The sequence below is a fragment of the Trachypithecus francoisi genome, unplaced genomic scaffold (assembly GCF_009764315.1).
Source record: "Trachypithecus francoisi isolate TF-2019V2 unplaced genomic scaffold, Tfra_2.0 Lachesis_group12, whole genome shotgun sequence".
Taxonomy (NCBI): Eukaryota; Metazoa; Chordata; class Mammalia; order Primates; family Cercopithecidae; genus Trachypithecus; species Trachypithecus francoisi.
This window is the reverse complement of record NW_022681457.1, coordinates 20,995,481-21,011,973: the sequence shown is the minus strand read 5'-3', so window position 1 is coordinate 21,011,973 and position 16,493 is coordinate 20,995,481. Positions and strand designations below refer to the sequence as shown.

Below are 16,493 nucleotides of genomic sequence, written 5' to 3'. Positions count from 1 at the left end.
TCAGCTCACTGCAAGCTCCACCTCCCGGGTTTACGCCATTCTCCTGCCTCAGCCTCCCGAGTAGCTGGGACTACAGGCGCCCGCCACCTCGCCCGGCTAGTTTTCTGTATTTTTTAGTAGAGACGGGGTTTCACCGTGTTAGCCAGGGTGGTCTCGATCTCCTGACCTCGTGATCCGCCCGTCTCGGCCTCCCAAAGTGCTGGGATTACAGGCTATGCACCTAATTCTTAGTTAGCCTTCATGACTCAGCTCAGATGGTCTTTTCTCAGGAAGACCCAATGAAGGGCAGACTGAGTGAAACGCTTCTTCTCCAAGTTCTAATCCGGACATATCCTTATCTTAATTTACCATAGCAACTGTCTTTGCCCATTCATTTCACCGTCTCTCCCACTAAACCAGCAACTCCATCAGCACAGAATCAGCCTTACTCTTCTCTGTATCACAAATACCTCATTCACATTCAGGATTATGACAAGCCACAATGAATACTGACTGAATGGAAACATTAAAGAATGAATGGGTTGTCCATTACATGGTAGGTAAATGGTAAACCTGGGAGTTCATGCAATTTTAAAGATAACCCAAAACCTATCTCATAAGGACAATAGTCTAGATGTATCTCATTCAGTCATTCACATAGACTCATGCATTCACTCACTCACTCAGTAAATGTTTAGTATTCAGTTACTATGATTCTGGCACTATGCTAGGATCCAGGAAACCAGTGGTATGCAAAATATCTAGTCCTTTGCTGTCACAGAAGCTGAAAGTTTAATTGGAGAGACAGAAATTGATCAAATAATCACAATTAAAATCATATACTAACAAAGAGCTATAAATACTCTGAAGGAAGTAGAGGGAGAAATGAAAGCCTTTAGCGGAAGAACCTGACATAATCTGGTGGTAGACAGGGGGAGGAAATATCAAGGAGGGGTTCATGGAGGTGGTAGCACTGAGTGACGCTTAAACGTCTTTTGAAAGCCAACAAATGTCCCTTATCATTAATGATTTTTTTAGATGTGGCACAGATCGCAGAACACATTGAGCTATGCTAAGTGGCATAAATATACTGAAGAAATGCTAACACTTATAGAAACATGCTAAATTATTCACCTTTTTTAAGCAACATACATTGTTAATAAGTAGAGAAGACAGCCCACCTATGTAACATGTTCTAAAGAGTATACAATACGCTAACTCCTCCTGGCATGACATCTGAAATTCCAACTTTTGGGGAGGTATGATAGTTCCCTGGCAAGAGTAATATTGGGGAGCAAAAGGCAGTATAGAAGGATTGTTTCCAATGATCCAATCACATAGGGTAACTCCTCAATCCCCAGATGTCCCCATTCTTATCTGTAGAGCACTGTGACTCTACTTTGACTTTTCCTTCCATCTTAATGGATTATTACTCCTTTCACCTATGCTTGTCTGCTTGGTAAACTCCAAGTGGTCCTTATGGTCCAGTTCCAGTGTCAGCTCCTCTGTGAAATTTCTCTGCTACCTCCAAGATAAACTCATGGCTCTCTCTCTTGAGGTACCATTGTAAGTTTAAATTATTGCACTATATTTCTCAACCGCTGATAAAGGCTGAGTTCGTGGCCCCAAGGCTTCATCTCTCCACATACCCACGCTCTTTGCCATGTAACTTTGTAGTACTGCACCCTCCTCCTCCTCCTCCTGTCCCCCACACTGTAGGCAGGGCTTCCTTTCCTACCTTTGATTCTGATTCCTTACCTCTGACTTCTGATTCTGTCACATGACTGAATTTAGCCAAAATAAGGAAGCAGAAGTAACTGCATGCCAGTTCTGAGTCTAAGCCTCAAGAGATTCTATGTGTTTCTGCTTGTTCTCTTGCACCTCTGGCACTGCCATGAGATCATTCTAGGCTAGTCCACTGGTCCCATGAGGAGGATAAGAGAAACATGGAGCAGGGCAATAGCCAGTTGAGCTCAATCTGGATCAGATACCTCCAGACTGTCTTGGATCAACGTGGATCAGTCAGCCAAGACCCCAGTGAGTGAGTCCAACTGAGACCAGAAGGACTGCCTAGCATAGCACAGCCCAAATGAGCTGTCCATGAATCAAATAAATGATTACTGTATTAAACTAACAAGCATTGGTTGTGGTTCATAGTACAGCAATAGTTAAAAAACTCAACACTTCACAGCATAACTGTTTTTCCAAGCAGATTTTTTCCCCAATAAAGGGAAAGTTAGGGATGTCCTGGTCTTTACAAGAAGTTAAAATAAGAGAGTATGCCTGGAGTGAAGATGACTACAGAAGTTTTATGGCCACAGATGCCTCTGGCAACTACCTCCTTCATCAGGATTATTCAAACAACATTAGGGTCCAATTCATTGAATCTCTTTAAATCAAACTGATGGGGAATATGGATGTGCTATTAAGCAGCAGAACTGGTAAAGTTTAGTGAGTACAACCGAAGCCACAGGTACTCCAAAACTCTCTAGGAGAGAGAGAAAATATAGGACTTTGTTTATACTGTTAGTGGGTAAAGGCAAGGTACTAGTAGCAGAACAAAGGGCTTACCCCTCCCTGAGTCTTCTATTAAGACCAGTTTTGACATTTCCTGAAGTGTTTTAGCAACTTGCCCTCTTTGGATAACTATTCACCTTTAGGCAAGCTGTACCTACTAGTCACCCCCACCCAAAGGTTTGTAAAATCAGAATTAGACATAGGGGTCTTACACAGTCAGGGCTACACTGGCAGTCTGAGTTGCTTCTAAGATTGGCAGCCAGAGAGAAGTGCTGCTTCCACCAAGGGTGCTCTAAGAGGAAAGAAGGGGCCACTTGCTGTTGGCCGACTGGGTGACTGCCAGCCCAAGTGACAGGGCAGGAACTGCTGTACCTTTCACTGCTTTCAGATTTGTTAATGCAGAATGGATTCTAAAAACTTATATGAAAGGCAAAATAGCATTTATCAATGAGTAGGCCAAACAAAAACAGTAACTAACTTAATGGGACTAGTTCACCTGAGAGATCCCATAGAGCATCTATAAGAGGCAAGTCCCACAGAAGTAGAAATGATGAAAAATATGGTAGAATATTTCAATGATGAAAACAATGAGGAATCAGAGGATGCAGAAAACACTTTCTGGAAGCATAAACACTGATTTTAAGTTTAAAATTTGCACAGAAGAACTGAAAAATCACTGACACTAACGAAAATCAAATTAATGTTCTGGAAGACCAAGTAAATGAAATATCTTACTACAAGTAGCAAAGATACAAAGAGATTGACATAATGATGGAAGAGATAAGAGGCTTGGAGGACAGATTTTAGACGCCTAACATGAGATTCCAGAATATATTTTCTTTTTAAAGAGAGAGAAAAGGAATGAAAAAAAGAAAAGAACAGATGAAGGAGATATTATAATTAAATGAATACAGTGCTAGGTATTTTATTATACTGAACTGAAGTAAGATTCAAGCCCACAGATTAAAAGTCTCATTAAGTCTAAGAAGTAAATCCAGGAAACACTTGAGTAAACAGAAAATTATACAAGCTTCCAGAGAGAAAGAATAGGTTTCTTACAAAGGATTCATCCTAGCTAAGGGAATCTCATCTACAACTCTGGAATGTAGAAGACACTGGAATAATGTATAAACTATTAAGAGAAACTGATTAAAGAATCCTATACCCAGACAAAATATTGTTCAGCTGTCAGGGAAAAAAAAAAAATTTTTTTCAACACACAAGGATTCAAAAAGTAAACTTCCCATAAGCACTCTCTGAGAATAATACTTGAGAAAGAGTATAACCAAATAACAATTGATTTGGAGCACCTTTCTCAATATGGTGGAAATCAAAGACTAGAAGAACCAGTAGACACTGAGATCCTCTCTCACTCTCTGTATGTGTCTCTTTCATGCATGTATGTATATATATATGCATGTGTGTGCATAATATGCTTAAACATATACATATATGCATAAAAATATAGGCATATTCAAAGTAACAAGGAATAAAGAAAAAAATTATCAAGCCAGTGAAACCAATAAACCACACAAAACAAAAAGGAAAGGGAATGAGGAGTGATGTAATATAAATAGAAAACAAAATAAGATGGAAGAAATAAGGTCAATTATCTTAATTTCATCAAATGTGAATGGGCTGAATTCCACAACCAGTTAAAAGATAAGATTAATCATGCTGTCGTTAAAATTAAGCTATACCTTGTTTATAATTCAGATTTTTAAAAATGTGATACAGTTTTCTTTCAAAAATGTTCTACAAAAACATAAAAACAAAAAAAAATTAAATGACAAGTATCAAAGTAGAATCAAGATTAAAAATATTAAACAAGGAAAATAAGAATATTTCATAATGACAAAATGCTCAGTCCAAGAAAACTACCATTCATAATATTTTATGAACCAAACAATGTAATATGAAATATATGAAACAAGAGCTTCTAAAATTTAAAAAGCATTTGAAAAAAGACAATTCTATTTAAAGATGTTATTGTACTTTCAGAACGTGAAGAGACATGTAAACTATAAGAGTAATAATAGCTGTTATTATTACTACTGGGAAATTAAAGGGTATCAATGCAATCAACAAACTCAATTCTGTATATTCACATAGGAGGATGGAGAAGGAGAACATTTTATAATTCAAGCGAAACTACATGGATTAAAGATACCAAATGGAAATGTGAACCCACACAAAGGAATGAAGAGTATCAGAACTGCTAAAATGTGAGTAAATATAAGTGACATAAATTTTCCATTTTAAATTTCTTTAAAAAATAATTGACTTTAAATCTTTATACAATCCAATGCATGAACAAATCATATGAAAATAATAGCACAAATCACAGGAAGATATGAAAGTGTATTATATATAATGAGGCATTAAAATTATTTTAAGGTCTACTGTGATAAGTGAAAGATGCATATTAAAAACTGGTAAAAAAAAGAGGTAAAACTTTTTGGAGATAAAATGGAATACTAAAAAATATTTAAGTAATCTGGAGAAGACAGGAAAAGGGAATAATTATATAGAACATATGGAACACAGAAAAAGAAAATAGATTAAAACTCAACCAATAAATGTAAATGACCTAAAATCTCCAATGCGAAGGCAGAGATCATAAAGCTGAATACAAATAAAACCCAACTATATGGAGTTTAAAAGAAACTTATTTTATTTTTTAGAGAAGAGCACTCTGTTGCACAGGCTAGAGTGCAGCAGCATGATCAGAGCTCACTGCAGCCTTTAACTCTGGAGCTTAAGGAATCCTCCCACCTCAGCCTCCTGAGTAGCTGAGACTATAAGCACACACCACCATTCCCAGATTACTTTTTCTTATTTTTTAGAGATGGGGGTTTTGCTATGTTGCTGAGGCTGGTCTCTATCTACTGGCCTCAAGCAATCATCCTGCCTCAGTTTTGTGAATAGCTGGGATTACAGGTGTGAGGTGAGCCACAGTGCCTGGATAAAAACAAAACAAAACAAAACAAACAAGCAAACAAAAAACACTTATTTTCAACATAAAAATACAAGATAAAGAGTAAAAAGATGCAAAAAATATGGCATGCAGGCTGGGCACGGTGGCTCACGCCTGTAATCCCAGCACTTTGGGAGGCTGAGGTGGGTGAATCACAAGGTCAGAAGTTCGAGACCAGCCTGACCGACATGGTGAAAACCCGTCTCTACTAAAAATACAAAAAAAATTAGTCAGGCGTGGTAATGTGTGCCTGTAATCCCAGCTAGTCAGGAGGCTGAGGCAGGAGAATTGCTTGAACCCGGGAGGCGGAGGTTGCAGTGAGCTGAGATTGTGCCATTGCACTCCAGCCTGGATGACAGAGCAAGACTCAGTCTCAATAAATAAATAAATAAATAAATAAATAAATGAATAAGGCATGCAGATACTAATAATTAATAAGCTGAGGTGGCTATATTAATATCAAAATAGACTTCAGAACAAGAAATGTTACCAGGAATAAACAAGTATATTACATATTGAGAAAAGGGGGTCAATTCACCAAAAAGACTCATAAAGAAGAAATCATAATTTTTAGAAAGGTAACTTGAATTCAGCTAAAATTAAATCTTTTCTTCTTTTGTTTTGGCCTACCACTAGCAAACATGTAATGCAAGAACTATATGAAATCAAGGATTCATGACAGAATGTGGTCACCTAAAGCTGCCCTTGTTTTATAGGTTTGCCTGAAATTCCAGTGGTCTCAGCAGCCCATGGTGATGAAAGGATCTGGCCCACTAAAGGAGTCCAGAACTGTGGACTATTTTAGGCATGAGTGTGTATAAGTGGGGAAGACCAGGAGGTACTGAAGGATCTATCTCATTATCACAAAATAATGTTAATATTTTATTTTATTTGTTTCATTTCTTGATGCTCTATCTGGCCTTCTGGAAATTTCAGTATATAAGGTCAGGTCACAACCTCCCAGAGCAGGGTCCATATTTGCCTTTTTCATCCAGTTATGTGGATGAGTAAGCACAATGCTACTCCAGCAAATTTTGAGAGCTCAATGCATGTTAATTAAGTGAATGAATAAAAACCTTCAGATGGCAGTTATAGAAGGAAGCTTTCAGGTTCCTAATCACTTTTTAATTGCTTCTATTATAAAGCCTAGATCTTTAGATACTGCTCTATATGCAGGCTGGAGAAGAGACAAAAGTTAGACTCCTGGAGTGCCCAGAGGCAGTAGCAAGCAAAACACTGGGTTCCTTGCATAGACCATTTATCTCAATGGAACCAGGAGAGCCTTTGGACAATGCTCTCCTTGTTTTACCTACCTCACATTCCTCCCATCACCTACTGCCCAAGACACAAATGCATGCCAGATCTCTGGTAGACCTTCTTTCCTATTTCAAAAAGTATAAAAACAAAAAGAGGCTACTGATTAAAGATGCCAGCTTGACTACACATGTTAACCTCTGCGCCCTTTAAAAAATTCCAACAAAATGGCTGTACAAGAATGTTTCAAAGAGGAAAAAACCCACAATGAGAACAGGATAGAAGATGACAGCATCAAAAATCTAAAAGCCAAAAACCATGGTAGTAGCAACTCTCTTGGTAGACTTGAGAAAGGTAAAACCAGCAGCAGGAAAAACCCACAAGCAAAATGATTACTCTCCAGAGACCCAAAAAGTTCAGGAGGTGGTGGCGCTCACCACTCCTGAAAGTGAAGATAAAAGTGAGGCTAAAAACAGCAAGATGGTACAAAAAGTATGTTTAGGAAGTAATTAGATCCCATGTGACCTCACTATGAGCAATCAGGGTACTACTTCTCCCACACTATGGAAGAAGAGTACTAAGGTCCAATGTATTAGTCCATTTTCACACTGCTGATAAAGACATACCTGAGACTGGGTAATTTATAAAGAAAAAGAGGTTCAGTAAACTCATAGTTCCATATGGCTGGGGAGGCCTCACAATCATGGTAGAAGGTAAAAGGCACATCTTATATGGCAGCAGACAAGAGAGAAGGAGAACCAAGTGAAGGGGGTTTCCCCCTTATAAAACCATCCAATCTCATGAGACTTCTTCACTACCACAAGAACAGTAGAAGGAGAAACTGCCCCCATGATTCAATTATTTCCCACTGGGTCCCTCCCATAACACATGGGAACTACCGGAGCTACAAGTCAAGATGAGATTTGGGTAGGGACACAGCCAAACCATATCATCCACCTTCAGAGAGGTGCGGTAAAAGGCCCAGGTAAGCGTAGAGTAGCTTGACAAAAACAGACTGATTCAGTATCTGCTTTTTTGCAGGCCAGCCCTCAAGCTCCTTTCCCCGACTCAGCTCCCAGAGCTTTGGCTGCTAGGTTCACACCCTAAATATTTATTTTTGGGGAATCTGACCAGAAAAAAGAAAAGATATAAGGCTAACTGGGAGAGCAGAGGGTATAGCGAAAATAGCCCAGACAGATCACTCTAACCTTAGGAGGATTAAAATGAAGGAATATAAGTAAAGCTAATATAAGTAAAGCTACTATAATCAGCATCTGTATTTTCATCATCTTTACTTTCAATCAGAAAATAGTTACTGAAGATATTTCCCTCTATATACATATCAGAGTTTTCCTAGGCAGGTAGGAGCATCCAGACTCTATCAGAAACAAAGCAAAAGGGTCACCAAAATCCCAGCCAGAGACCATGAAGTAGCCTCAGCACAAACAAGAACTTTTTATTCTCCTGCTTTTCCTCAGAGCAAGACGCACATCAAAAGCACATGCCTGCTGAGTTCCAGGGGCCTGATCATTCTCATGCATTTCTCCACCAAGATTTTATAAAAATGAAGCCGGCGCTGCTGCATTATTTATACGCAGCTCACTGTACTGACATAGCCAGGCCCCCACTTTCAAGGGAAACCTTTTGTTCTCTGCTTAGGGAAGGCTGAACCTGGAGAGTCTCAATCGAACCAGCTAGTGAAGAACAGAATAATTAGAGCTGAGAGTGAGGATAAATTACCAAGATATTCCTGGCTGCAGCCTTTGGTACATCACAGGCCTCGGATGGCTCTGTTTTTCCAAGCCATGCAACAGACTGAATTACCAGCCCTGAAGATACAGCTTGTGGGGAGATAAAATGACTTGGATTGGATTGCTAATTGTATCAACAAAGAGACCAAGAAGGCCTTAATTTCTGAAGAAATACCACTGCACCAATCGCAGCAGCTTCTGTTAAAGAGCTGTCAGATTTCAGACCTGTTACTATTGGCTCTGTACTTCATCAAGACTTGCTGACAGGCCCGTGACAGGCCGAAATAATATATGCAATGATGCAACACAGGGCAATATTAAATTGCCTTTTCGGTCAGACTTGCCGATAACATGATTCAAACGTGGCCATGACAATATGGGGAGCATGAAAGAACTGAATAAATAATCGAGTTGAGGGAATTTTCCCATGCCACCAAAAGAAAGAGATCTAAGAGTCAGAAAACAAAAGATCTTAAAGTTGCCACCAAAATATTCCAAGACTGCGATGAAGCCTCTGGATTCACAGATTTGAATATGTCCCCTAAAAAATAAGGACGGTAATAATTAGAGGCAATATGAGAGAAAGGAGGAAAGGAAAGAAAACAAGTGACAGCTTATTTAGTCCCTATTATACGCCAGGCATTATGTAAAGGAATTTTATGTGTTACCGAATATCACAACAAACTTGTGAGGATACTATTATTAGTATTTCCATTTCACAGAAGAGAATACTGAGGCTCAGAAGGTTAAGTCGTTGGAGGTTATATCATTAGGAAAGAGGAGGACAGAAGTTCAAAACCTGCCCTGATCAATTAAAAGTCCATGCTTGTTAACTACATACTTATTCAGGCCCACTCAGGGAAAGATATTTACAAAACATTGCAAAGGCCAGTTACTCCAAGTGAAAAAGTACAGCAATTTTGAGGTATTTAATTTCTCGTGTTTATCTTGTCTGTTATCTCCCTTTCTTAACAAAGGAAAAATATGAAAACAAAACAGATGAAAGAGCTCAAGAAACACAGAACTGTAGGAAGCAAAGAGTTAGCTGCCTTAGGCTTGCTGTGAGGATGTTCTGGTAAAAAAAGGGTGTTCGGGAGATGCGTGCCATAGGCAAGGACACAGGGACAGCAATGAGATGTTCTCTCAAGTTGGGAAAATGAGGTCTGGTTTTGAGAGTTCAGCTGTAAAGTCATTCCATAATGAGCAAGAGTAAAATATCCAAAATTATCAAAGCAAACAAACAAACAAACAAAAACAATGGCTTCCAGAACATTCAGAGCTCACAGGAACCATACTGAAAGCATTCAGATGGTTAAAGAAAGAATGTGTCAGGAGGATGATTAGGCTGCAGGAGACCAGAAAAAGAGGAAGAAGCAGAATTAGAAGCAGAGGCAAGTATAGAGCAGAGAGGAGGAGGACTGCGCCAGGTGGAAAGAACTGCATGTGCCCAGGGCTGGAAGTGAGGCAGCAAGGGGCCACACCCGTGTCAGCAAGAGCCTTGCTGTGCATACCTCAGAAGCTGAGTGTTGCCCTGGCATGAAGAAAAAAAGCAAAAGAGCCATTTATTTCCCTCCTCCCTCTTTATCTCTCTCCTTCCAAAAATATTTATTAAGCTCCTACTATGTACCAGGCATAGATATTATCTCTTCCCTCATGGAGCTTAGAGTCTGGTAAGAGAGAAAAATCCATGAAGAGCTCACTCTAATAATCACTATGAAGGATAAGTATAATGAAGAAATATTATAGGGGGTCCATAGAGCTTATGGTATCAAAGGACATGTAAAAAGATAGGGAGAGATCTGTTAAAGGATACACAATTACAGCTAGGTAGGAGAAACAAATTCTGTTCTATACCAGCGGTCCCCAGCCTTTTGGGCACCAAGAGCCAGTTTTGTGGATGACAATTTTTCCAGGGGTAGGGGCTCAGGAGGATGGTTTCAGGGTGAAACTGTGCCACCTCAGATTATCAAGCATTAGATTCTCATAAGGAGCGTGCAACTTAAGATCCCTCACATGCGCAGTTCACAACAGGGTTCCCGTTCCTTTGAGGAGCTAATGCCACTGCTGATCTGACAGGAGGTGATGCTCAGGTGGTAATGCTCACTAGCCCACCACCCACCTCCTGCTGTGCAGGCAGATTCCTAATAGGCTACAGACCAGTACTTGTATAATATATTATTGTTAACCCTAGTCATCCTACAGTGGTATAGAACCCCATGGGGTTGGGGAACCCTGTTCTATACCACTGTAAGATGACTACAGTTAACAATAATGTATTATATAGTTTCTATTCACTAGAAAGAAGATATTAAACATTCCCAACACAAAGAAATGAAAAAGGCTTCAGATGGATATGCTAATTAATCTGATCACTATGCATTATATGTATGGAAACATCGCTATGTACCCCATGACTATGTACAATTATTATTTGACAATTAAAAATAAAGTTTAAATTTAAAAAAAAATCTCTACTTTGCTTTAGATTCCTTCATTAAGGGAGCAAAGACCTGGGGTCAAGGGTTTCCATCCAGCATCTGTCTACTCCTACAGTTTTCAATGGCAGACACTGTGGCTAGAGGCCATTAAAATGGGGCTGCCTTGTGATGGCAACATCTTTAGACCCCCAGCCCTTGGGTTTGCTCCTGCCTTTCCCCTAGCCTCTTCTCCATGCTAGTAATGTTGCATTTCTCACTCAATTATTTCAGGCTTATTCTGGCTTCTTGGACCTGAGGCTTGATCTCAGCCTTTGCCTCTGGCCATCTGAAGACTCACTAGTTCTTCGGAACCCCTTTGCTTCATGGTCGCATGCCCTGGTGCTGGCTTCCTCTGCAAGGTCTACCCTAGTGTATATATGAGGTTATTGGTACCAAGACCTATTCCCAATCATAACTATTTCCCAGTGTCACTCAGAATTCTGAGAAAGAAAACATACGTACCTATCTCAGTCTGACTCAGATAGGACAATATTTCTAAACATTTTATAAGTTCCAATATTAAAATACCTCTTCCAGTGTCAACTCATTTTGGCCTATCCAATTATGGGACAACACAGTGTGTATCAATAAGCACAGTGGTGTCTATATAATCCTTATCTTCCAACATTCTTCAGTCTGGATGGCATTCCTGACTTGCCATTTGTTAAGTTCAGTACTGAGCTGACCCAAAGTTATCTAAGTGTGCATAATCGGTAAGCCTGGGATCTAGTGCTACAGATAAGAAATAAGTGAAAAACAGCAAAGCTATTCTAAAGCCACTAGTTCGGGTGTGGGGAGCAAGGAAAAGCAAGTTATTATATTAATATATGGTCATCCAAGACTGCTCTGCCTTAAAGAGATAATGTATGATTCCTGGCAAAGGATAAAAGAGAACAGACTGAAATAATGTCTACCAATTGGCCTAGTGCATTTCAATTCTTTTTGGCTATTAGGGCCCTTTATGATTAATTTCTGGCCTCTGGAGCATCTAAAAAAAATCATCTTAACTTGAGAATATTATTCAATGTAAATAAGCACATGAACAAATTGCAAAACAAATATTTCCTTGATAAGCTAGGATTATCTCCACAAATTCTCAGTAATAAATATACTATGCCATGGTGTAGCACAGTACCTAGCAAGCTGTGGTCACTCAACAAATACTCTTTATCTTTTATGAGACACTGACAACTCTAAGAGGTACTGAAAAGCATTATCATTTCCCTCATACTAAAGATCCTAAACTGCTCTCCTTGATTTTGCTCAGTGACCGCATCTGCAGATATTTGATACCTCAACCCCCTGAGAATATTTAGCAGATCTTAGGGTTCTAGTCTTCTATTTCTATCAATTTTGGTTTAGGGTCTAGAAATGATGCCACTCTTTTCCCATAGTGCAAAATATAAAAGCGCTGGAAGAATTCTTTCCCTCTTCCTATTCCTATCTTTGTCAGGCCCTGTCATCATGACAACGGCCATAAGTGAAGGGCACCACTTCACATAAGTGAAGGTGATGCTGTTCTCAGATATGATGTCAACTGTCCCATCACCCAAGGAACGGCCTACTCACATACCTCTCAGAGCTGAGAATTTTAACATGAACAGTATCCCTTTGACACAAAGCAGAGTCAGATTAAGATTTTCCACACAAGACAAAGAGGTAAAAACATTAAAAGGAAGTTGGTGAAGTAGAAGTATATACCTGAAGATTTCGTAGCTTTCAAGATGCCCTGTCTCTAGGAAAGTAGGAAAAGAGGGAAAGGAAACAGAAATGGAAAACAAAAACAAAAACAAACAGGAAAATGGCCTTAAAATTAGGTTTTCAACATCTTTCAGGGATCAGATCCAGAAACTGGCAGAAACAATACATCAGCTCTTCAGAAGGAGGATACATTCAGACTTGCTATTAAGGTCAAAAACATGACAGTTTTGTGACAGCCATTTAAGAAATTCTTGTATATATTATCTGGCCTCAAGGGATTAACAGTCTATTGGCAGAAGACAGCACCATATTATTTAGCTAATATGGGTAGAGCTAGAGTTGGAACTAAACAATTAGCTGCAGAGTCCATGCCTTTAACAACTATACAAACTACCTCTAGAAACATACCCTATGCATGATTGGTGAATTTCATGAGTGAAATACAAGATATTTAAGAGAAACAACAGAGGAAGAGGGCAACTCTACCTGGGAATATTAAGGAAGCTTCACTTAGGAGTAGCAGTTTGAACTGTGAGTCCTGAAATATGAGTAGGAGTTCACCAGGTGGACAAAGGTTGTGGAGGATACATTTCAGGCAGTGGACCAAGGCATTCAGTTCAAGCATAATCCTGCCTCCAGGTGTGAAATGGAATAACTGATCTCCTAAAGACTCTTCCAGACTTTTAGATTTTAGTGCTGCTATGAAGAAGGCATTACAGAGTACAGTTTGGATCAGACATGGTGAAGCCATCATTCACTAGTGAGTAAGATATCCTCCTTGCTCTTCATTTTCTTCATCTCTTAAGAAGAGTAATAGTAGTAATTAACTCATAAATTCATTAAAAGGTTAAGTGCTGGGTTAATTCACATACCACACGCCCAATAAAAAGCAGCTGTTCTTGTTCCCATTGTTTTCCTCAGCATCAATATCATCATCATCTCTTAGCTACTTCTGAGAAAGAAAATACTAAAAAAGAAATGTTCAAATGAAAACCCACTTTAAGACACTAAGAACACTACAGGGAACTGAGATGGGTTGTCAGCTAATTTGATAGCCATTATCTGAACTAAACTAAATGAAATATGACATAAGCAATCCAGTTCAGCTTGCTCAAGTCAACACAAAATTGAGTTAAGAATCAAATTCTTGGTTCATATCTTGAATTTGCAAACCAATACTGGGCCCAAACTGTGCCCTCCTGCACAGTTAGAAGCAAAACCACTTAGAATGCTCTAGCCATTCACAGAGAGATTCACTGATTCCCAAACACATTTCTGCCAGCACTCAGCATGGCACCACAGAAAGACAGAGGTGAGTACTGAGTCTTCTCCCTTGATTAGCTCGGAGGGTAGATGGGAAAATAGACAAATGGAGGAAATACAAAAAGTATTGTAGGAAAGTTTTAAATGTGGGTACATATATAAAGCTTTATGGGAGCACAAAGGCTACAGAAATTAGCACTATGGAGGTTCTGGGAACTTCAATAAACAAATACCAGAGAAAAACGCAACACGTCCTTAAAGTGTGCATCCTGAGGAACCTAGGATAGAATACTGAAGTTTTCCCTTGTTTGCCTGTTCTCTGGCTGAAACAAACTCAGTGTCTGGAATGGGTCACGCTTCCATTCACTTCTGTACTTGGTCATGTACTCCTGAAACATCTTCACCTTTCTTAACCTTGGTAAATCCTAATCACCTTCTGGTGTCAATTCCTCTGAGAATTCATCCAAAGGTGTGTTATTTGCCCCTCCACTGTGCCTTAATTGCTTCCTATCATAGCATTTATTACATTATGATCACCTGCTAAATTATTTCTCTCTCCCATACTACACTGCACACTAGATGCAGGAATGGTACATCCTGCATTTTAGTCTTCCTAGTAAGAAGGACACATTGTAGATGTTTAATATTTACTGAATCAATAGTTATCATTGATGTCTTCTTTGACCTACTACCACATACATAAATATCTATTTTATTTTTGCACAGAAAGTCTACTGTGAGTGTTGAACTGGAGCTCTACCTTTGTGACTCAGTCCATAAATTTAGTTTTTAAATGAGTTCATATTAAAAACAAACAAAACCACCCACAAACAAAAGAGATCAGAGGCCCCTACTCAAACGTAAATCAATATGCTTGCTAAACTAAATGACGAAAGGAAGCTGCCTGCTTGCTATCCTTTTTAATTTGTAAGAAGGAGCTTTGTGGGGTTTCTCAAATATGAAAAGATAAAAGTGCACTTGGAGTGTACACGCTCCTTTTTTATCTCCTTTAGAATTACCATGTGTTTTTCTAATTGAGAGAACTCTTAGGGCTTATTTTAAAACCAGATATGAGGGGAAAAAAATAAAAAATGTGGCCTAAATTCAATCTAACTCTCTTGTGTATCATTTCCGTTTTTTTTTTTTTGAACCTTGCAAAACAGTTTATAACAAATAAATTATGTCTTATAAATTAAGCAACTGGAGAAACTGAGATGGGAATGGTTGATGGCAGGCTTTAAAAGACACCACCGCATATCACGTGGGGTCACAGTATTCCAGTTACCCACCAGCCTGGCTGGATCGACTAGTTTTAATGGTGTGAGACATATTTCTCAGTACATCTAAAATCAACGATCACTTACTAATCATACCCAGTCCAAGTTTTTTTAGGCAAAAGACCGTAAGTTGAGAGAGTAGTATTCAATGGTTTGGAAATATAGAACAAAAAGGAATGTCAGATGGAAGGGAGAATTATGCCTATGGAAGAGAAGGATATGGAATAATGGAATAACCATCTTTAGGAGGAGAAATATTTTCAGTTAAAAGCAGCTGCTTTTCATTTCTATGAAAGCAATGAGCATAAATTTCAGTAAGGGAGGGTTTCGATTATCTGAGGAAAAGTTGCCTAACTTGTAGGGCTAGAAGACATGACGATGTGGAACGGGAGAAGATGACAGTCTTCTTTAAAAGTATCTTTAAGGAAAGGAGAGTTCCATCATTTTAAGGTGGCTGGGGAACTGTCTGGCTTCACGAGAGGTGAATGGATTACACAGATGATTTCTGGTGTTTTTGTTAGTATTGTTGTTACTGTGGTTCAACAATTCTGTGGTTCATTTCATTTACTATAAAGCCAATCTCTTCAATCTCAACAAAAGTACAGTATTAAAGAATAATGTTTCTGGGAATTTCAAATTTATGAAAACAGTTGTGCCTAATTTATGGTCTTGTTTAAATAAAAACACACAAATTCCCTTTTAAATTTCAATTAATTAAAATCTATTGAGTGGCTATGAGGTGCAAATTCTATACAAGGTATCAGGCACACAGAGATAAGACACAGTCTCATTCAGTACTCTAGAGGAGAGTAAATGAGTCCATCCATTACTGCACTGTAGCTGAAATATAATAAGTTAACATTAAAGAATTACACACTGCCATGAAGTGACAAAGAATTAAGAGACAACATCCAGTTGGGCTGTCAAGTGCAAGGAAAAATAGAAGGGGAGAGTAGATTATGAAGTAGATATAAACAGTTCATAAGATGGTAAACATTATAAACATTATAGACAAAGGTGCAGAACCTTGGATATTTAAATCATGCATTGGAACAGGGGCTGGCCTCGTCCAGAACAAAGCCAGGTGTACTGAGGAAATAAGAAAACTTGAAAGTTGTTTGGGGTCATGCAAGTGACCCAGTATGTAAATTTCTAAATATGAGGCAAAAGATATTATCCTGGAGTCAAGATAAATTCATTTCCAAATATTTTCCCCCTCAATTGAAATACATCATACTAAATTGTGGTATTAGTTTCTAAGAGAATTCCTAATACTCAGAAGTTATAATTTAGGCAA

The 16,493-nt window shown here is 38.7% G+C and overlaps 1 protein-coding gene across 5 annotated transcripts in view; it reads right to left on the bottom strand.

The window, feature by feature from the left end:
- Window positions 1–16,493, bottom strand: part of FGGY (FGGY carbohydrate kinase domain containing) — a 442,861-nt gene that overhangs the window by 289,963 nt on the left and 136,405 nt on the right. The gene's annotated exons all lie outside the window — the stretch shown is intronic.